Below are 24,627 nucleotides of genomic sequence, written 5' to 3'. Positions count from 1 at the left end.
TTGGTTTCCTTTTCAAGATCATTGCACCAACCATGAAAGAAGGTAATACTACCAGTAACAAGCAAACATCTCAAAAGAGACCGAGGTTATTCCATTTTTAATCACTGAGTGAGTGAAATGGTATTTTTCACAGCCTTCTAATGTTGCCATAATACTGTATTACAATTTTAAATAAATATACACTCACCTAAATTTTTATTTAAAAATTTTACACTGATAGTCCTTCTATAACTATAAACAAAACATATAAATTAAAGGCAAAGAAAGCTTCAAATAAAATAGAATTTAGCTACATAGATTTATTATAACAGTTGATGCTGATTTATGGAAACTAAATTACAGATGTTGAATTTAAAGTAGAAATGTATGTATTTATTACTATCAATTTAGTTTCTTATTAGTCACATTATAGTTATCACTGACAAAATTGCTGTTATCAACTAAGCCATTGTTTTAATGGGCAATCCCTAAGGGGTATATACTAAAAAAGACATTTTTAGAAAATTTTTCATTGAGACTTTGCTACTGAACTAATGAACTCTTACAAAATTAGAAAGACTCTGTCTATGACATATGTTTGCAAAATATGAATATCCAACAGAATATGCAAGTATTTTGCTTTTGGAATGCCAACATTTTTGCATTCTTTTATTATGCCAAAATTGTACTATCATTTTTCCTTATTCATATGTAATTCAAACCAATTTTTATTCAGTCTAAATGTAATAACATTATATATATATGGCATTCATGTATTTAAATTCATATATGTTCATTTTTTAACATCCTTGCCAGTTACAAAAATGCTACTTGATGCCAATATGATTGTTTCTTTTCTTTTTTTGCCAGACACACAGGCTCAGCGGCCATGGCTCACAGGCCCAGCCGCTCTGCGGCATGTGGGATCTTCCCGGACCGGGGCATGAACCCGTGTCCCCTGCATCAGCAGGCGGACTCTCAACCATTGCGCCACCAGGGAAGCCCTAATTTTAAACACGAATGTGAATTTAGGCAAATGAATCATATGACAGTACTTAATTATAAAGTATGTCTGTGTGGAAGTATGTGTAATATTTCTTCAAATGCAAAGACAAAATAGAAATAATTTTGATAATTCTTGCAACTCTGAGAATAGTTTCATGAACCAACAGAGGTCTCTGAACCACAGTTGAAAAATAAATCTATGGATGATGAGCAGTCACCGAACTATTTAATAAAGGGTAGGAACAAAACAGATATGCACTAAATGAAGACTGAAAACTGCAGATGAAACATGACCAGCATTAGCATTTCTTGTTTTGCAGCACAACACTCCCAATTTGCAAATTTAAGTACTGATGAACCTGAAATCATTTATCACATTGACTTGGAAATGACCTCAGATCTTTTTGGATTAATGCTTTAAGTTTGCGTTTTTGCCATTTTTAAAAAAATCCATTAATGTAACCATAAGAACTGTGGTTAGAATATTTGACTCATTTTGAATTATTCAATTGATTTTTGCTTATTCTGTCTGGTGCATTTGTGGCTTATTAGAAATGCAGAAGATTATAATAGTAAAGTCTTCCATATCTGTGCACTTTGAAGACTTCAGTAATCATTTTGCACTCAATATCAATTAATCTCACTTTGCTGTTGATGTCAACTTTACTGTTACTTTACACATATTTTAAATTGTAGGGGAATCATTATTATATAGAGAAATAATAGGACTTTCCAGTAAATGTTACACAACATAAGATGCTTTGAATTGATTTGTTCGCTCAAATTTATCTAAAAATGCCTCTACAGTAAACAGAAGACACCTTATAACAGATTGTTAAGGTTTTTTAAGATTTTTAAGGATTTTTAAGTTCTCTCTTTGAGACTTTTTCAGTAATAGATATGTTTATTGCTTAAACTAAACTGGTACTTTAATGTTTCTTTATATCTCACCCAAAACAAAAATAATTTTCCAAACTATAGAGGTTAGTGAAACTTAAAACTATACACTTTAGAAAAAATTTTTAATATTCAATTAGAAAAAAATCTGCTTCAGTCAGTTATCACAAGTGAATTAGTTGTATACTGCGGTTTGAGCATATTTAGTAACATATTTATTTTATGGTCCATGGTTGATCATTATAAAACTTAATTATGTTGAAATACTACAATTTAACCTGCCCCAATATTCTATTTTAATTTCTTTTTTCTCTCTGTTGACTTGATATTCACAAACTGACCCAAAATTCCCAGTAAAGATCAACCTTTATTTATACTTTGAGATAATATATTTACTTGACTGCCAATTTCTTTCTCATTGAATATTCCATTTTCCCTCAGTTGAAAAACAGGAATACATTTGCTTTCCTTCATCTAGTGTTTAATTTGACAGGCCTTTCTTTACAATGATTTCACACTTCTAGCTGTGTTTGATAAATACAGTTAATTACATTTTGGTGCAATATAAGAAAATAATTCATGTTCATAGCCATTTAACTCTTCTTTTGTCCACCGAGATTTTTAAAAATAAACTTTATTTTAGAACAGTTTTAGAGTTTCAGAAAAGCTGCAAAGACAGTGCATCTTTGGGTATTTTGGGTACACACCACATTCAGTTTCCCCTATTATTAACATTTTACATTAGTATGGTATGTTTGTCAGAACTAATAAACTGATATTAGCTTGTTATTATTAAGTAACGTCATTAGCTTTTACCTAATATCCTTTTTCTGTACCAGGATCCCATCCAGGATACTACATTACTTTTAGTTGTCACGTCTACTTAGGCTCCACTATACCAGTCTCTCAGACTTTCCTAGTTTCTGAAGACCATGACAGTTTTGAGGAGTAATAGTCATTTATTTTGTAGACTATCATTTAATTTGGATAGTGTGATATTTTTCTCATGATTAGACTGGAGTTATGGGCTTGAGGATAAAGTGCCATTCTCATCACATCATACCAATGATACATACTATCAGCATGGCTTATCAGTGTTGGTATTATCCTTGATCACCTGGAGAAGATTGTGTTTGCCAGGTAAAATTACTCTTTTCCTTCTTTTTCATATTTAAATATCTGGTAGGAAGTCACTATGCACAGCCTATATATATACACAGAATTGTGATCCACTCCTTGAGATAGGAGTATTTACATAAATCATTTGGAATCTTTCTGCACAAGATATTTGTCTATTCCCCTCCCACCTCACTAGTTCATTCAATCATTTATTTATATAAGTATGGACTCATAGAAAATTCATGCACTGGTTATAATTCAATATTACATTATTATTATTATAAGTATAGATTTGTAGATTTGTTTATCTAGTGAAACTTATCTTTTTATTTCTTACTCTACCAGAACACATATACACTATAAAAATGAATTTTATTTGGCTGCATTCATTTTTAACTGGTAAAAAAAAGAGTACTTATTAAATATCACCATTTTCATTTTAAATTCATGCCCCCCAAATGGTTGGCTAATATGTACTATTCAAACTCACATATATTTCAAAATTAACCAGTGGAGATCCTTTTCCTGACAATTCTAAGTAATTGTTTTTGTAATTACTAAAACATATTTATTTCATAAGGTATGCTAGACACTGGAAAGTACTTTACATTCATTTCTTATTTAATCTTTTTAACCATCCTATAAGGCAAATATTACTCTATTTAATAGGAGAGGAAATTGAGGCGTATAGATACATTGCTCATTTTGCACAGTTAGAAAGTGGTAGAGACAGGTCAGTTTGTTTCCTAAGCAAATCGAATTCTTATATCAATCTTATAACTATACTAAATATACTAAGTGTGCTCCAGAGTAAATAATATTTTAACTTTATTTATAGATAATTACTTATGGGATAAAATACACCCTTGTTATTTTTCTTGGCTTTTGATTTTTTTGGTGATTCTCTGTGATTTTTACAATCAATTTTCTGGAAACATACTTACTTATTTAGAAAAATATTGAAACAAGAAAAAAACAAAATACTCTCCATTCCTTACTATTTCCCTCCCTCCCTTCTTTCTTTTCTCTATTTCTCTTTCTTTCTTTCTTTCTTCTCCTTTCTTCCCTCATTTTTCCCTCCCATCATCTTTCCATTCTTTAACATTCTGTCATTTTGTTAATTACAAATATTTTAAAATAGTGATACAGTGTTTGCTTTCCTTGAACTAATAACATAATTGGAGAGAAAAAGTGTACAAATATTTTCTAATTCAGAATCAACAAAAATATAATGAAGTATAATTAGGATAGCTTAATATTGGCTCATGGATAGGTTAGTAGAGATGGGACAGGAAAGAGACAGGAAAGAGACATGCACAAATATTAAGAAATGACTCAGAGATAAATTATTGGGGGAAGAGATTATTAATCTAGCTAGAACATTTTTCCCCTCTGAAGAAAAAATAAAACTATATTTGATTCAAACTAGATTACAAAATAAAACTTTTTATGTATTAGATATAATATATACATAAAAGACAGTCCTTGAAAATTTTCAGAAGAAAATATACATCCTATGTTTACGACTTCAGAGTATGAAAGGAATTTAAAACAAAAGCAGAAAGATGAAATCATTAAGAACATTACTGAAAAATGTGATTATGATGAAACTAAAAATATCTGTAGAGTGAATAAAATCAAAACACCAGTCACAGATTTTGAGAAAATAATTAAAGCACAAAACCCTAGGTAAAATTGATATCAATAATGAAATAAAACTCTGAAAAAAATAAGAAATTAAGGTATGGGGATATATGTATAGCTGATTAACTTTGTTATAAAGCAGAAATTAACACACCATTGTAAAGCAATTATACTCTAATAAATATGTTAAAAAAATAAGAAATTAAACAAAGTGCCTAACAGAATGTGTTAAACCTATGAACAAGCAAATCATAGAAAATAAGCTTGAATAACCAATAAATATATTTAAATATTCTCAGTTTTATTAGTAATCAGAGTTGAAAAACTAGAAAAAACAACCATGAGATATCATATTTCACCCATAAACTGGAAAAATATATACTTTGACAATTATATAAAGGCTGGAAGATATATAGAGAAAGATGAACAATTATATTCTGCTAATGAGAAATAAATTGAATCCATTAATCTTGAAGATATTATAGAATTATCCAGTAAAACTGAAGATGCACATACTCAATTTTCTATAATTCTGCTCCTATATATATCCTGTAGAAAAAGTACTGCATATGTGCACAAGAAGATGCTCCTGGAACATAAGACAGAAGGTCATATCAAGAGCTGGGATAGTTTAAAAAGACACAGGTCTTTTTGTCTAGACACACTCTGCTTCACTATAGATGTTAGCTGTTTGTGGCTCCATAGGAGCCATTTCTTAAGCCTCTTCATACTAGCTCCCTTCTTTTGCTTATGTTACCTAGTAATATCTACAACATTCAGTGGAATATCGAAGAGTTTTTTCTTTGGCAAAGACATTGTTTCTTAGCTTTCTATTGCCATTGCAAGTAGTGGTCTGTTTACATTAATCAGAAGTCAGGGAGAGGATTGGTATCTGTCTGCTTCAGAATGACAGATAATTGTGAAAGGAAGATAATCATTAAAAACATAATATTGGAACTTCAAATTAACTTTGTGATGATCTAGTCAAAATGACTTTCAATCTATGATTAGTAGAATCTAAGGATTCTTGTGGCGTATGTTAGGGAATGACTGCTAGGCTTGTATCTTATTCAAAGTATCACTGCTTTCAAATGTCTGATATATTTGAATTCCGTATTTTGAGAAAGGTTGTTGAACAAAGTTTTAAAACCACTGATCCACTTAACTTGATCTTTATGTTTGTGAGGAAATTAATAGAAACAAAGAGACATAAATAGATAAAATCCTTGCCCTACCATTGGGTTTCAAGTATTGTCTATACATCCACTTGGTAGCTATATGATGTGGTAAAGATTCCTTGGTAGTGTAACTTTGTTAAAATTTATATTTACATTTTCCACAAGTAAAATGCATTTTTCTTATAGCAGAACTATACTTTATTACTCTGTCATATCCAAGGAGAATGTTGCTTGTATCCTTCCAAGTTTGAAGAAAAAGATTATATTAAGTGAATTTTGTATGAAATGATCAACACTATTGGAATTATCTTCCTGAGTTATTTGACCTTAGTGAATACATATACAGACTTTTTTAAAGGTCCAATCCCCTAAATCATTCTATTGAATTTTTTTTCTTAAACCACCATTCTCAGCATGCAATTTCCCTACTCAGAAACATTAAATAATTCAATTGTGCAGAGGAAAAAGCTCAAATTACTTACTGTGGCATTCAAGGTCTGCCACTGGAAAATTACTTTTCTAAAAATATTTATCACTAATTATCAGCATGAACACTTTGCTCCCACATAGTGACCCCCCCATAATCTCTGTGATAAATCTTGCTCTTGCTCATTTTTATTTTTATCTCTATCACTTACTGTATTCTATCTCTACCTCCATCTCTAACTCTATCAAGTCTCTGTATCTAACTCTATCTCTTAGTCTCTGTATTTCTACACTTGATATTTGAGTAGATGTTCATCTCAGACTCTTGTCATTTCCTACTTCTCTACCTGGAATTCTTCCTTGTTCTTTTCCAGATGTATATTTCTTCTGTTGTTATTTTGTTTAAGTAAATTTTTTCCATGCTTTGAACAGCACCTAAATGCTGATGTATAACAAATTTATATTTCCAGCCATGACATCACTATTGAGCTCAAGCTGCTAACTTGTCTTCACTTGGATGTCTCACAATTATCTCATCAAAGTTAGAATTTATACTGCTGCACTCTTGATTTTCTTTCCCCAGAAATGTTTCTTCATATTTATTTCCTATCTCTGAAAAAGAAACACCACACACCCATTTTCTAAAGTCAGATACCTATGTGTCACATGTTTCATCACCATCCAATCTCTAGCTTTCAGAAGTCTACATTTATCTCCAAAATATATTTTAAATCTATCCACTTCTGAATATCTCTCCTTTTGATATCCTTCTGCAAGCAACTTTTGTTGTTTGTTTGGAGTACTAAGATAAACTTCTTTTTGGCTGTTTTATGAAGCTATAATTTAAATAGCACAAAATTCACTCATTTTAAGTGTATAGTTCACTGATTTTTAGTAAACTTATAGAGTTCTGAAACCATCACCACAATTCAGTTTTAAACATTTCCATCACTCCTTAGGGTTCCCTTGTGTCTATTAGAAATCAATTTCCACTCCTATCCTAGCCCCAGCTAACTACTGATTTGCTTTCTGTTTCTATAAAATTAGATTTTTTTGATATTCAAAATAAATGGAATTATATGTTTTGTGTATGACTGATTTCATGTATCATATTTTTTTGAAGTCCCTCCATTTTTTTGTGTTCATTTTTATTGTGAATAGTATTCCACTGTATGGATATATTGCATTTTGGTTGGACATTTGAATAACATCCAGTATCCAGTTTTTGCTGCTATGAAAATCTATGTACAATTTGAATAATTCTACTATAAATATTCCTCTACAATTTCTTTGTGTTTCCACTCATCTTAGATAGATTCCTAGGAATGAAATTGCTGGATAGTAAGGGAAGATTATGTTTAACTTTTTAATTTATTGACAAAGTAGTTTCCCAAGTGGCTGTACAATTTACATTCCAACCAAAATTACATGAATGATCTAGATTGTTCACCTCTATGCCAGTATTTGATATTAGTGTTGTTATGGGTTGAATTGTGTCCCCCCCAAAAAAGACTGTTGGAGTTCTCTAACCCCAAGTGCCTCAAAATGTGAGCAAATTTCGAGATAGGGTCTTTACAGGGATAATCAAGTTTAAAGTGAGGTTATGGAATGAGTCCTAACCCAATATTACTGATATCTTTATAAAAAGGGAAATTTGGACACAGAAACAGACATATACAAAGAGAATACCATGTGAAAATGAAGGCAGAGATCTGAAAGCCAAGGAGAGGTACTGAGAACAGAAACTTTCCTCACAGCCAATCAAAGGAAACCAACCCTGTTGAAACAGTGATTTCAGATTTCTAGCCTCCAGAACTGTTAGACAATAAATTTCTTTTGCTTAACTACCCAGTTTGTGGTACTTTGGTATGGCAGCCCTCACAAACTAATGCAACCAGTCTTTTTTATTACAGACAGTCTAGTGGGTTTGTGATGTTAGCTCATTGTGGCTTCACTTTGAATTCTCCTGGTAACTAATGATGTTGACAATCTTTTCATGTACATATTAGCCTCTTATATAATTCTTCAGTGAAATGGGCATTAAAATATTTGACCATTTAAAAATTGGGCTGTTTGTCCTATTATTGAGTTGGTTTATTCCTTTTATATTTGGGATACAAGTCTTTTATCAGATATATGATTTGTAATTATTTTCTTCGTCTGTACCTTGGCTTTTCTTTTTCTTAATGATGCCATTTTCTTGTTAGCTTTTTTGCTGTTTAAGTGTTTTTGCTGGGTTTTTTTAAACAGCTTTATTGAATTTTAATCACTGTATAATAAAATAGCCTTATTTAAATGTATAATTTGATAAGTCTGAATATGTAAATACCCATGAAACCATCACCACAATCAAGATGTTTAACTTATGCATCACTTCCCAAAAGATCCTTGTAATTCTCTCACTCCTTGGTCCTGCAACAACCCAAGACAAGAAAGCAGATTGATCTGCTTTCTAATACACAACCTAACTTTGGTATTTTCTAGCATTTTATAAAAATGGAATTGTGGAGAGTCTACATATTGTTTTTGCAGAGGGAAAGTCAGATTTCTTTCATTTATTACATTTATTTTGAGATTATCAATATTGTTGAATTTATTGATTTTTTAAATTATGAAGTAGATTTCCAGTGAACAATTGTACTATAACATGTTTATAATTCATATGTTGGTGGTACACAACTAGCAATGTGTTGGTAAACTGGGTCTCCTGGAATTAAAAAAAATAATTAAAAGGGCTTTGATTTATAGTGTTTTCTGACTTTCATGTTGTAAATGCTCCCAATGTGGCTGATTTCAACTAGCTGGCAAAATTCCTGAATACTTAGCTTTCTCAGGCTGGTAGTAGTTGCCTTCACCATACCAATGTATACTTCCAACTGCAGCCCAGGTGTTTAAGATGAAAGTGGTCCCCAATTCCAGCTCTATATGGCCCCAGTTTGATTCAAGCTAAACAGCAGATCATACATTCTTATCGATCACATTAATTCATCATACACACTCCTAATCCTACTTGAGGAGACATTGGCTTCTAGAAATGAAGTTTCTCCCTTTTGAGAATCTACAAAAAAATTATACTTTAAACATGGCTAAATAAAAACAAGCACCTGAGCTCTTGAAAAGTGCAGGCAACCAACCTCTAACAAGAAAGAGAGTTAGCCCTAAGATGAAGCATACATTCTGTATGAGGAGATAAAGTGATTAAATGAATCCTTGATGAAAACCCACATTTTTCCAGACTTTTCATATATGTGCACCAATAATTTGTTAAATTGTTTATGGCTGTTTGGAGTGGGTTTTGTGACACTTTCAACTGAAAAATTTCTAAATGGTATAGTGACAGATTCTAAGACAGTTTTGAAGAATAATGCTGATACTAGTGACTATCCTTTGAGGCTTAGTAAAAGCTGGATATTGTATCATCATGCATGTGTTTTTTTTTTATGGTATAACATTTGTGATGGGAGATTTTCAGATTCAAACTTTGGAATTTAAAAACTCATTTCTCTCACAAAGTCTGGCTCTTGCATTTGAAGACTTGGTTTTCAAGACCACTGTCTTTAAAATGAGTTTCATTTATTTGGAAATTATAGACACAAGAATTTAACTTTTTCTTTAACAAATCTCAGGTTCAGAGACTATTTAATTGAGGAAGGTTTTCTGGGTAGGAAGGAATCACCAAGAGTAAAATCAGATAGATTAAAAATATAGATATATAGATAAATGATGAACTGGTATGAATATGACTCATTTTACAAAAGGAGAAGTTTTAGGATTTATGTGAGACTGTTATAAATAAATAGCACACATATTTCTTCATAGGTGAAAGACATTTTCTCTGGGTTCCAAAGTCGCTTTCTTACAAAATAGATCTGATCCTTATTACATTTTCTATATAAATCTCTGACTTACTTTTATCTGTGAAGGTCTATAATGATCTAACCAGATTTGTTCTAATCTGGTTCTTCGGCTTATTCACTTATTATTCAGTATTCTAAGTTATATTACCAATGGAGTAAAATATAAAACCTACATTAACACAGTATCTTTATGTACAAAGAAAAGTTATAGAACCATTAATATAATGAATAAATACATATATTAAGATAATAATAAAGTGAAAATGTGTATGTGTGTATAGAGATGAGAGATGTCAAAGAGTAAAAAGTGGACACAGATTACAAAATGGGAAATACTAATAGACCACCACATTTTTTAACATCTTTATTGGAGTATAATTGCTTTACATTGTTGTGTTAGTTTCTACTTTATAAGAAAGTGAATCAGCTATACATATACATATATCCCCATATCTCCTCTCTCTTGCATCTCCCTCCCACCCTCCCTATCCCACCCCTCTAGGTGGTCACAAAGCACCACTGATCTCCCTGTGCTATGCAGTTGCTTCCCACTAGCTATCTATTCCACATTTTGTAGTGTATAATGTCCATGCCACTCTCTCACTTCGTCCCAGCTTACCCTTCCCCCTCCCTGTGTACTCAAGTCCATTCTCTATGTATTTATTCCTGTCTTGTCCCTAGGTTCTTCAGAATCTTTTTTTTTTTTTAGATTCAATATTTATGTGTTAGCATACGGTATTTGTTTTTCTCTTTCTGACTTACTTCACTCTGTATGACAGACTCTAGGTCCATCCACCTCACTACAAATAACTCAATTTCGTTTCTTTTTATGGCTGAATAATATTCCATTGTATATATGTGCCATATCTTCTGTATCCATTCATCTATCGATAGACCACCACATTTTAATTAATTATAATTTATTTTGAGTTAGTTAAGTAATTAATTTTAGTGTGACTCTTCTTCATTATTAGTACATTCCATCAGATGTAGGTGCTTTCTATTATTCTGTTTTTTTCTCAAAGCCCTCACTTCACATTAATGGAAAATATCTAGGAGTCAGGGCTGAGTGAAAGTGAATGATCTTATATGAGTTGCCTACTGTAGTAACAAATTACCACAAACTCAGTGGCTTAAAACAACACATTTATTGCCTTACAGTTCTGGAGGCCAGAAGTCTGAAATCTGTCTTATTGGACTTAAAGTCAAAGGGTCACCAGGGCTGTTTTATTCTGAAGGCTCTGAAAGAAGAATCCACTTTTTGCCTTCTCCAGTTTCTAGAGGCCAACTGCTTCCCTTGGTTCTTGGCCCCTTCCTCCATCTTCAGTGCTATAATCACATCTCTTTCACTGATTCTGCTCCTGTCCTCATGTTGCATTTTCTGATTCTGACCCTCCTGCCTTCCTTCTGTAAGGACGCTGTGATTACATTTGGCTCACCTGGGTAATCCAGGATAATCTCCTCATCTAAATGCTTTTAATCACACCATTGGTATTTCTTTTGCCATACATATAAGGTAGTATATTTACAGTTTTCAGAGATTAGGGTGTAGACATCTTTGGGGAGCTCTTAGCCTACCATGGATGCTAATTTATTATACCTTCTTTATTTCATCTGAACTCTTAAGGAAAATTTATCCTATCAAGCTACCTCAATGTTCACTAAACTCAAGTAATTTTTATTTTTTTTACTTTACTTTTTACCCAAATGTTCTATAGTCTTCAAGATCAAGTCTGTACCATCTCTTCTAACAAGACTTTCCTCAACTGATTTGCCTCTTTTGAAAACATATAGCACTTATTACATTTACTTAACCTTAATCATTCATTATCTTGAATTGCTATTTTTATCTTTCATTTTCAAATTTATTGTGAATTGCTTAGAAGATTTTTCAGATTTTCTTTGACATTCGTTTCTTATCTTTTATATAGTACTATGTATGTAGTAGGTGTAAGTTTTTACTTGTTAAATTTAAGTATATATATTTGAGTATGAAAAAAATTAACTGTAATCCACTTCATGAAAGTGAATACTTTCTTTCTTTTTCATTGTATCTCTTATAATCCATTTTCCTCTGCCAATCAAGTACCATAGATTGTAGCTGCGATAATGTAGGTATACAGAATCTGGTAAATTAACTTTCATAGAGTTCTAGGGTTTATAAAATAGCCTTTGAATACTATGAATCTCCTTTATTCCGCATATCTAAGTAGAACAGTAGGATTATTATTTTTAAGAAATTCATCTACAATTTGTCTTTGTCTTCATTTCATCCACACTCTGTATAAGTATTTTTTTATATTAAAGTATAGACAGGAATTTCCCTTGTTAAAAGTGTTAATAATAACAAACTGAAGTAATATTTTTGTTAGTTTCAAGAATATTTATACAAATAAAATTTTATCTCAGTGAAAGAAATATATTTTATGATCAGCAAAAAAATTTTTTGAGTCACTTGTGTTAAGCAAATTTTCAAACATTTCCAAACCATTTGTCAGCAAATTTAAATTAAAAGAACTTTTAAAAGAAGGCTACTTATTTCTCACCCATGTATTCATGTGAATGTTATCCAAATGTTATTTTCCAGAACCATTTTATAGCCATAAGAATCCCCTTTAAAACATATTTTTTTCTAAATTTTCAAGCCTCATTTCTCTAGATATCATTAGTATAAGTTTCCAAATACTTAAATGTGGCTGAAAATTTCAAAGTGTTAAAGTTCAGTTATACCTTAATGTGTATAAACACTTCAGTCTGAAGAACTAGGCATCCCCTGAAGAGGACTGAGGATAAAGAGGCAATTTAATAGCTCAGAACAATTATCCACTTATTTCATACATAAAATGTACAGTGTGCAAATAATTTGAACTCTGATCTCAATGTGAGAGTTTAGTTCATTAATACACCACACTGACTACACAAATCTCCTGATACTGGAATACAATAGAGAGAATCCTACAGTAATGCATATTATAGTGATTTGCTGTCAAGCAAAGGGAAGTTTTCCTCAATTTCAGCCATGTAACCACACTGTATTATGCACATGGGGTTCTTTTCAGCATTTTGCCATCTGAAATAAACATGAGGGCAACTCCCATAAAAATGATTCATTTTCTCTTTTTAAAGAACATACTTATCATAAACCAGCATACTTTAGCATGTTGGAGAAGAATCATGGGTTTCATTTCCAGTAAGAAAAAATAATCTACTCTGCCTTATTATATTTATGCTAAGCTTTGTAGAAAATATAGGAGTTATTTTTATGGTACTGACAGGCGCAGGAGATGCAGAGGAAAAGAATAGTTGACTCCCTCTTGCAAGAGCACCAGGATCACAACTAACTGCTGAATAATCATCAACAGGAAGACACTGGAACTCAACAAAAAAGACACACCACATCCAAAGACAAAGGAGAAGCCCCAGTGAGATGGCAGAAGCCCAATCACAATAAAATCAAATCCCATAACCACTGGGTGGGTGACTCACAAACTGGAGAACAATTATACCACAGGAGTCCACCCACTGGAGTGAAGGTTCTGAGCCCCATGTCAGGCTTCCCAACCTGGGGTCTGGCAATGGGAGGAGGAATGCCCAGGGAATCAGACTTTGAAAGGTAGTGGGATTTGATTTTAGGACTCTGACAGGACTGGGGGAAACAGAGACTCCACGTTTGGAGGGTACACACAAAGTAGTGTGCACATCAGGACCCAGGGGGAAGTACAAGTGACCCCATAGTAGACTGAACCAGACTTACCTACTAGTATTTGAGGGTCTCCTGCAGAGGCAAGGGGCAGCTGTGGCAGGGACAAGGACACTGGGAGCAGAAGCTCTGGGAAGTACTCCTTGGTGTGAGCCCTCCTGGAGTACTGAGATAGGCCCCACCAAAGAGCCTGTAGCCTCCAGTACTGGGTTGCTTCAGGTCAAACAACAAAAAGAGAGGGGACTCAGCCCCACCTATCAGCAGACAAGCAGATTAAAGTTTTACTGAGCTCTGCCCACCAGCATTCCCTCCTATTAAGAAGCTTGCACAAGTCTCTTAGATAGTCTCATCCACCAGAGGGCAGAGAGCAAAAGCAAGAAGAACTACAATTCTGCAGTCTGTGGAAAGAAAACCACAATCACAGAAAGATAGACAAAATGAAAAGGCAGAGGACAATGTATTAGATGAAGGAACAGGATAAAACCTCAGAAAAACAACTAAATGAAGTGGAGAGAGGCAACCATCCAGAAAAGAGAATTCAGAAAAATGAGAGTGAAGATGATCCAGGACCTCAGAAAAAGAAAGTAGGCAAAGGTTGAGAAGATGCAAGAAATGTTTAACAAAGACCTAGAAGAATTAAAGAACAAACAGCTATGAGAATTAAAGAACAAACAAACAGAGATGAACAATACAATAACTGAAATGAAAAATATACTAGAAGAAATCAATAGCAGAATAACTGAGGCAGAAGAACGGAAAAGTGACTTGGAAGACATAATGGTGGAATTCACTGTTGTGGAAGAGAATAAAGAAAAAAGAATGAAAAGAAATGAAGACAGCCTAAGAGACCTCTGGGACAACATTAAGCACACCAGCATTCACATTATAGGGGTCCCAGAAGGAGAAGAGAGAAAGAACCTGAGAAAATATTTGAAGAGATTATAATCAAAAACTTCCTTAACATGGGAAAGGAAATAGCCATCCAAGTCCAGGAAGTGCAGAGAGTCCCAGGCAGGATAAACCCAAGGGGAAACTCGCTGAGACACATAGTAATCAAACTGACAAAAATTAAAGACAAAGAAAAAGTACTAAAAGCAACAAGGGGAAAACGACAAATAACAAGGGAACACCGATAAGGTTAACAGCTGATTTCTCAACAGAAACCCTACAAGCCAGAAGGGAGTGGCATGATATATTTAAAGTGATGAAAGGGAAGAACCTACAACTAAGAGTACTCTACCCAGCAAGTAACTCATTCAGATTCGACACAGAAATCAAAAGCTTTACAGACAAGCAAAAGCTAAGCGAAATCAGCACCACCAAACCAGCTCTACAACAAATGCAAAAGGAACTTCTCTAAGTGGGAAACACAAGAAAAGAAAAGGACAAAAACAAACCCAAAACAAATAAGAAAATGGTAATAGGAACATACATATCGATAATCACCTTGAATGTGAATGGATTAAGTGCTCCAACGAAAAGACACAGTCTAGGTGAATGGATACAAAAACAAGACCCATATATATGCTGTCTACAAGAGACCCACTTCAGACCTAGGGACACATACAGACTGAAAGTGAAGGGATGGAGAAAGATATTCCATGCAAATGGAAATCAGAAGAAAGCTGGAGTAGCAATACTCATATCAGATAAAATAGACTTTAAAATAAAGAATGTTACAAGAGACAAGGAAGGACACTACATAATGATCAAGGGATCAATCCAAGAAGAAGATATAACAATTATAAATATATATACATCCAACATAGGAACACCTCAATACATAAGGCAACTACTAACAGCTATAAAAGAGGAAATTGACAGTAACACAATAGTGGGGGATGTTAGCACCTCACTTACACCAATGGACAGATCATCCAGACAGAAAATTAATAAGGAAACACAAGCTTTAAATGACAAAACAGACCAGATAGTTTTAATTGATATTTGTAGGACATTCCATCCAAAAACAGTAGATTACACTTACAAATTCTTAGAAAGGTATAATCTTCCAAGACTGAACCAAGAAGAAATAGAAAATATGAACAGACCAATCACAAGTAATGAAATTGAAACTGTGATTAAAAATCTCCCAACAAACAAAAGTCCAGGACGAGATGGCTTCACAGGTGAATTCTATCAAACATTTAGAAAAGAGCTAACACCCATTCTTCTCAAACTCTTCCCAAAAATTGCAGACGAAGGAACACTCCCAAACTCATTCTACGAGGCCACCAAAACCAGAAAAAGATACTACAAAAAAAGAAAATTACAGACCAATATCACTGATGAATATAGATGCAAATGTCCTCAACAAAATACTAGCAAACAGAATCTAATAACACATTAAAAAGATCATACACCATGATCAAGTGAGATTTATCCCAGGGATGCAAGGATCTTTCAATATACCAAATCAATCAATGTGATACACCATATTAACAAATTGAAGAATAAAATACATATGATCATCTCAATAGATGCAGAAAAAGCTTTTCACAAAATTCAACACCACTTTATGATAAAAACTCTCCAGAAAGTGGGCATAGAGGGAACCTACCTCAACATAACAAAGGCCATATATGACAAACCCGCAGCAAACATCATTCTCAATGGTGAAAAACTGAAAGCATTTCCTCTAAGATCAGAAAGAAGACAAGGGTGTTCACTCTTGCCAATATTATTCAACATAGTTTTGGAAGTACTAGTCATGTCAATATAGAAGAAAAAGAAATAAAAGGAATACAAATTGGAAAAGAAGAAGTAAAACTGTCACTGTTTGCAGATGACATGATACTATACGTAGAGAATCCTAAAGATGCCACCAGACAACTACTAGAGCTAATCAATGAATGTAGTAAAGTTGCAGGATACAAAATTAATGCTCAGAAATCACTTGCATGCCTATACACTAACCACAAAAGATCAGAAAGAGAAATTAAGGAAACAATCCCATTCACCATTGCAACAAAAAGAATAAAATACCTAGGAATAAACCTACCTAAGGAGGTAAAATACCTATACTCAGAAAAGACACTGATGAAAGAAATCAAAGATGACACAAACAGATGGAGAGATGTTCTTGGACTAGAAGAATCAATATTGTGAAAATGACTATAATATCCAAAGCAATCTACAAATTCAGTGCAATCCCTATCAAATTACCAATGGCATATTTTACAGAACTAGAACAAAAAATCTTAAAATTTGTATGGAAACACAAAAGATCCCGAATAGCAAAAGCACTCGAGGGAAAAAAACAGAGCTCGAGGAATCAGACTCCCTGACTTCAGACTATACTACAAAGCTACAGTAATCAAAACAATATGGTACTGGCACAAAAACGGAAAAATAGATCAATGGAACAGGATAGAAAGCCCAAAGATAAACCCACGCACCTATGGTCAACTAATCTATGACAAAGGAGACAAGAATATACAATGGAGAAAGACAGTTTCTTCAATAAGTGGTGCTGGGAAAACTGGATGGCTATATGCAAAAGAATGGAATTAGAACACTCCCTAACACCATACACAAAAATAAACTCAAAATGGATTAAAGACCTAAAGGTAAGACCAGACATTGCAAAACTTAGAGGAAAATAGAGGAAGAACACTCTTTGACATATATCACAGCAAGATCTTTTTTGACCCACCTCCTAGAGAAATGGAAATAAAAATAAACAAATGGGACCTAATGAAACTTAAAAGCTTTTGCACAGCAAAGAAAACTATAAACAAGGTGAAAAGGCAACCCTCAGAATGGGAGAAAATATTTGCAAACGAATCAGCAGGCAAAGGATTAATCTCCAAAATATATAAACAGCTGATGCAGCTCAATATTAAGAAAACAAACAACCCAATCAGAAAATGGGCAGAAGACCTAAATAGACATTTCTCCAAAGAAGACATACAGATGGACAAGAATGAAAACTACAATGAGGTATCACCTTACACTGGTTAGAATGGGAATCATCAGAAAATCTACAAACAAATGCTGAAGAGGGCGTGGAGAAAAAAGAACCCTCTTGCACTATTGGTGGGAATGTAAATTGATATAGCCACTATGGAGAACAGTATGGAAGTTCCTTAAAATACTAAAAATAGAATTACCATATGACCTAGCAATCCCACTACTGGGCATATTCCAAGAGAAAACCATAATTCAAAAATGAATAAAGAAGTTGTGGCACATATATACAACGCAATATTACTCAGCCATAAAAAGAAACGAAATTGAGTCATTTGTAGTGAGGTGAATGGACCTAGAGTCTGTCATACAGAGTGAAGTAAGTCAGAAAGAGAAAAACAAATACCGTATGCTAACACACATATATGGAATCTAAAAAAAAATGGTTCAGAATGGTTCTGAGGGGCAGGACAGGAATAAAGAAGCAGATGTAGAGAATGGACTTGAGGACACGGGGTGGGGGTAGGGTAAGCTAGCACGAAGTGAGAGAGTAGCATTGATATATATACACTACCAAATGTAAAATAGATAGTGAGGTGGAAGCAGCTGCATAGCACAGGGAGATCAGATTCCTGCTTTGCAACGACCTAGATGGGTGGGATAGGGTGGGTGGGAGGGAGGCTTAAGAGGGAGGGGATATGGGGATATATGTATGCATATGGCTGATTCACTTTGTTGTACAACAGAAACTAACACAGTATTGTGATGCAATTATACTCCAATAAAGATCTATTCAAAAAAAAGAGACATCAACCCCAATGTTCATTGCAGCACTTTTTACAATAGCCAGGTCATGGAAGCAACCTCAATGCCCATTGACAGATGAATGGATAAAGAAGATGTGATACATATACACAATGGAATATTACTCAGCCATTAAAAGGAACGAAATTGGGTCATCTGCAGAGGCATGGATGGACTTAGCGACAGTCATACAGAGTGAAGTTAGTCAGAAAGAGAAAAACAAATATTGGTTACTAACGCATATATGTGGAATCTAGAAAAATGATACAGATGAACCAGTTTGCAAGGCAGCAATAGAGACACAGATGTAGAGAACAAACATATGAACACCAAGGGGGTAAACTGGGGAGGGTTGTGGTGGTGGAATGATTTGGGAGATTGGGATTGACAAATGTACACTAATATGTATAAAATAGATAACTAATAAACACCTGCTGTGTAAAAAAATAAATAAAATTTAAAAAAAGAAAAGTCTATGGACCTGCAGATTTGATATCATTGTGTTGAAAATTATCATTGTTAGGTTTTAGTTCACAAGACTTTTATGCCCATTTTATTCATGAAAAGAGAGGAAAATGTCAGAAATGTTTGTTGTTTTATATTAGCTGTTCTGATGGTTTCATTTAATATTGAAAGTTTGTGATTCTTTCTTCTGAAATTCACTGCTCAGAATATATGTTCCCTATGTTTTCAATAAAATAACCAGCTAAAACAAATTTGTAAAATGAGTGAAAAAACTTTTGATACATTGGAAAGATATTGGGTTTGACTTTTATTGCTCTTAATTTGGGGAGGAGCTTCTGTTAATGCACACAATATTTTGAGATCCTTTAAAATTGATGGAATCTCATAATTTAGACATTTATAAATAACTTTAGACGAATGTTAGAACTGAAAGAAAGTTTTCCCAATTCCTAGTGTAGTATTATTCTCTACATGTAGTGTGTTCCCCTGTTTACCATTTTACTATGTTCCTTCTCGTTCTCAGATACTAAAGCAATTAAGTAAACTGAGGCTTTTTTTATACTTTATTGAAAACAGAATTGATGTTTTCATGCATATGGCTCTTTTTAATTAAAAAATACTTAAAGATATTTTCCATAACTGTGTTTTATGCATGTGCAGAACCAACTTAAATATTTACCATTGGCTTTGAGTGGAGCATACTTCCTTGTCTGATAAGAAGGTTCAGAGTAACAGAGTAAGCAACTAATGGTGATCAGAATGTTGGACATTCATGATCAGGTAGTCATAAAAGTTAAACCTAACTGTATCTTGAATAGCAAATTGTTGCTTTAAATATATTATGGGAATGCTATAATAAGATGGCAATATATAAGTAAATATTCTTTTTTTAAAAAACAATTTTATTGGAGTATAGTTGACTTACAATGTTGTGCTAGTTTCAGGTGTACAGCAAAGTGAATCAGTTTTACATATACATATATCCACTCCTTTTTTTAAGATTCTTTTCCCATATAGGCCATTACAGAGTACTGAGTAGAGTTCCCTGTGCTATACAGCAGGTTCTTATTAGTTCTTTTCATTATTAAGTCATCAAATAAATTCAAACATTTTTGAGATTTAATTTTTAGATTTTGTTCTACAGTTTGTATGAACCCCTAAGGAAAGATAACAGCAGGTTCTTTTACTATTTTTTTTTCTAAGAAAAGAAAAACAGAGAGGTTTGTTGATTTTTTAATTTGTACTTCTATTTCATGTTTGGAGGTTGTTTGTTTCCCTAAGATGAATTATGTTTTGAGAATTATATAGTATGCCAGGATTTAGTTAATTATCTGGGTTCAGCTTTGAGCATTATAAAATCAGTAAGATAATACTCTTTAAAATAAATTAATGAATATTTTAGCCCATATAAAATGTGTATGTAAAGAAAACAGAATAAATATTAGCTCCCAAACAAATACTGGATCCCAAACTAAAATAATAATTTCAAGATATTCTATGGAATTATATAGTATAGGCAATATCTAAAAATACTTGTAACAGTAATTAGGGTAATCTTTGTAAAACGAACCTTTAGCAGTTTATTGCACTACTATATGCATGCAAACTGTCAGAATCAGAAGTGTGTCTACAGTCTTATCATTAAATTTTTTTCATGCCTCCAAAAGTCCATTTTGCAAGCGTGTTAATACTGGGTATGTTGTGGCATATGTTAAATAATGTTGATATATAAATTAATAAAGGAAAAAGCTTATAATTATCCTCAATTTCTGATCCTGATACTTTTTGTAATTTAAATAATGTAGATATAAAATGTATGTAATTATTATTTATATTATTTATATAAGTGTAAACTAATTATGAATCATTTTACTTCTCTATGTGAGCTATTGTGTTAATAGATAGAAATATGTAATTAATAACACTGCTGTGCCAGAATTGATGTTTTGGTGCATATGCTCTCTTTTTTATTAAAAGTTGTTTAAGGATTTTCATTCACCTAAAATATTCAAAGAAACTCTTCTAGAGCCACAGTTTTCATTAAACTGACAAATATATAATGAGTACATAAGTATGTGCCCAGAATTTTGTATTGGACTTTCAGCTATGAGTAAGACCAATAAAAGTGTTCTCAGGGGAACACTATGCTGTGAAAAGAGTGGTGAATATTATTAGTGTGATGAACAGAGTTACAAGAGAGATATGTAACAAGAGTATATAATAAGAGAACTTAATCTAGTCTGGTTAGGGTTAAGAAAGTCCTCCCTGAGGAAAAAGAAATTAAACAGAGACTCGTTTTATGCATAGGTATAACAACAGTTCTTTGCTTGACCAAACATTATTCTGGTTCCTAAACCTTCTCCTAGGCCCATCTGTGCACCTTCTTGTAAAATCCACTTTAACCAGACCCCTGCTAAATCATTTTAACCAGAACCCCCAACTCTCTATACATGACTACCCTGTTTCCTCTTAGTAATTTTCCATCCACTGACCTCTCTGCCTTACCATCTTTAGCAAGTGTCATTCAATACATTTTTTTTTTCTTAGCAGGTATTAGCCAAGTGAAGAAAGAGGAAAGACTATTTCACAGAGAATAAAATGTTTAAAGGCCAGAAGTGAAAGGGAACTTGATGAACTTACCAAAAAAGAGTCAGGAAAATATTAAGAAGTGAGAATACCAAAAGAGCCAAAAGTTGAATAACTTTATGTCATGTTAAGAAGCTGTAAATATATCGTAAAACAAAAAGTTGAAAGGCTTTCTGCAAAGTTATATATAATGCCATGTTTGTTTCAAACATGTCCTGTGCTTTTTGATAGGCATTGCCATCGTACAAAGATTGTATCCAGCTCCTACAGTTTTTAGTGTTAATGGTTAAGAATGTAAAAAGTCATGTTAGGCATTGTCTTTCAAGATACACATTTAAAAAAAGAGTCATGTCCATTTGAGTTTCAGGCCCAATATCTCTGATACACTCTACAGTAGGTATTAGTTTCCTAGGACTGCTATAACAAAGTACCACAAACCGGGTAGCTTAAAAAAGAGAAATTTATTGTTCACAGTTTTGGAGGTTAGAAGTCTGAAATCAACGTGTTACCAGGTTCATGTTCTGCATGAAACCTGTTGAGGAATCTTTCCATACCTCTTTCTCACTTCTGGTGATTTTTCAGCAATTTTTGATATTCCTTGGCTTATAGCCACATAATTCCAATTTCTGTCTTCATAATCACACGGTGTTCTCCCTGTGTGTCTCTGTGTATTTAAATGGCCACCTTCTTCTAAAAACGCCAGTCATATTGGATTGGTGCCTACCCTCCCTACTCCAGTGTGAACTCATCTTAACTAATCACACCTTCAGTGACCCTAATTTCAAATAGGTCACATTCAATAAGTCGAGGTACTTTGTACTAGGACTCCAACATATCTTTTTTAAGGGGACACAATTCAACCCATAACAGTAAGACCATTATATCTCTTCATGCTGTTCTTGATTTACTGTGAATATAATAGCAATTATATAAACATATCAAGTTATGGTTTTAGAAACACTCTTTGGAAAGAAGCAAGAATGCCTTATATTACATACTAGTATAATAATTTGTAATATCACTAGAAACAATGAATCAAAGTGGCATAGAAAATGTTTGTTTTTTTAATCCCGTCTCCCTCTCAGTCATGCTGCATTTCTTGAAAATTATTATAAAATATAATAAATGGCAACAAGTGAATGATATTATAAATATCAAGCTAAACTAGTTTACAGAAATTATGGATGGCATAATGTTGAAAGAATAATATTGGCTCTGGAAATTTGGAATGGAAATGACATTATCTTATAACCTCTATTCATGAGATATACTGACAGGGTAAGGTCAAGGTAGATCTCTATTTATGAGTTATAAGAAGATTCCTAAAGTAGAAGTTATGGAGATAGAATAACATTGAAAATAGGGTGATTAAATTACAATTGTAAGTGTTATTCGTTTTCAGTGACATCTTGAGGACTCTTTTTCAAATGAAATATTATACTCATTGATTATGGATTTCATCAGAATTCTTTCCTAACGACATACTAAGGTAATGTTTTCATCAAGAGCGTTCTTAGAAAGAAAATTTCTTCTCACAGTGATTTACTACCCTATTAGTTTTCTTATCAAAAATATATGCATGACTATTGGTATCTCATTTACTGCAGAGACTAAAATTCTTACTGTCAAGAAGATTCAGATATATTTTGATGCCAAATCTTCATTGTGGACAGATGGGAAAAGACAGACACCATTATGAACTTATACATATGTGAAATCTAAAACAAAACCAAGACAAACACACACACACACACACACACACACACACAAAAGCTCATAGATACAAAGAACAGATTGGTGGTTGCCAGAGGTGGGGGTGGGGATGTGGCCTAAATGGGTGAAGGGGATTAAAAGGTACAAATTTCCAGTTATAAAATAAATGTCATAGTGATGTAATGTACAGCATGGTGACTATAGATAATAATACTCTATTGCATGTTTGAAAATTGCTAAAAGGGTAGATCTTAAATGTTCTCATCACAAGAAAAAATATGTAACTATCCACGGTGATGGATGTTAACTAGACTTGTGGTGATCGTTTTGTAATATACACAACTACTGAACCTTTATGTTATACACCTGAAGCTAGGAGAATGTTATATGTCAACTATACCTCAATTAAAAAAAATTCATTGTGGAAAACAGTGGAGCTTTGGCAAACAGTAGACAAAATTCTTGATTCTCAATTGGAAAGGAAGCTGTTAATAGTTGTTGCCTATGAGAAAAACTCAAAGACAATCTAATGGACTTTTCATCCAAACTTGGGTTAGCGTTTTATCTTCACACCTACTAGCTCTGACAAATATCAATGGGTTTTGTCTGCCTAATACCCATGCCTCTTCTCCTTCATTTGATAACAGCACTTCAGTTAAGTTCTAGTTTGCCAGACTTCTCCGATTAATTCAGTTTTGGTGGGATTGCTATTCAAAGTCCTCTGTCATCCCCTAGCCAATGGTTGAATATATGATGAATACAAGATGACTCAATCCCTATCACTTAGGAATTTAAATCTGGAGTGACAGAAAGAATGGAAATGTTTAGAGCTTTTTTACCTCAAAGGTAGAGTCTTTAGGAGACAAATTTAATTCTGGCCACCTGACTCTGTGTATGTTAGGCTCCCATCTTCAGTGGAGAAATTTCTCACCTTTCCTTTTATTCTATGAATTATTTCTTTCTTATACCTTTTGCTGAAGTTTACCAAAGTTGTGAGTTATTTGTAACAATAACAAATGGCAACAACAATTTATAAAAAATCTCTGATCACCTTATTTGGTATTGGGAAAAATATATTTGTGGAACTTCAGTTTCTTCACCTTCAAAATAAGAAAAAAACTATTTAATTTTCAGATTGATTATAAGAAATAAATGAGATTGTCTATATAAAATTTCCAGGACAATTACTAGCAATACTATTACCAAAAGTAATATTATTTTCCACATTCTTTTCTTCCATACTCTTAAAACAAGTAAAATACTACCTGTTGATGAAGCAGTTATTTTAACTATACATTGTATTAATTCACAATTATATACACATACATTTTATTGCTCTTATTTC

Source organism: Orcinus orca, chromosome 7 (genome assembly GCF_937001465.1).
Source record: "Orcinus orca chromosome 7, mOrcOrc1.1, whole genome shotgun sequence".
NCBI classification, from domain to species: Eukaryota; Metazoa; Chordata; class Mammalia; order Artiodactyla; family Delphinidae; genus Orcinus; species Orcinus orca.
This window is presented reverse-complemented; position numbering follows the sequence as displayed.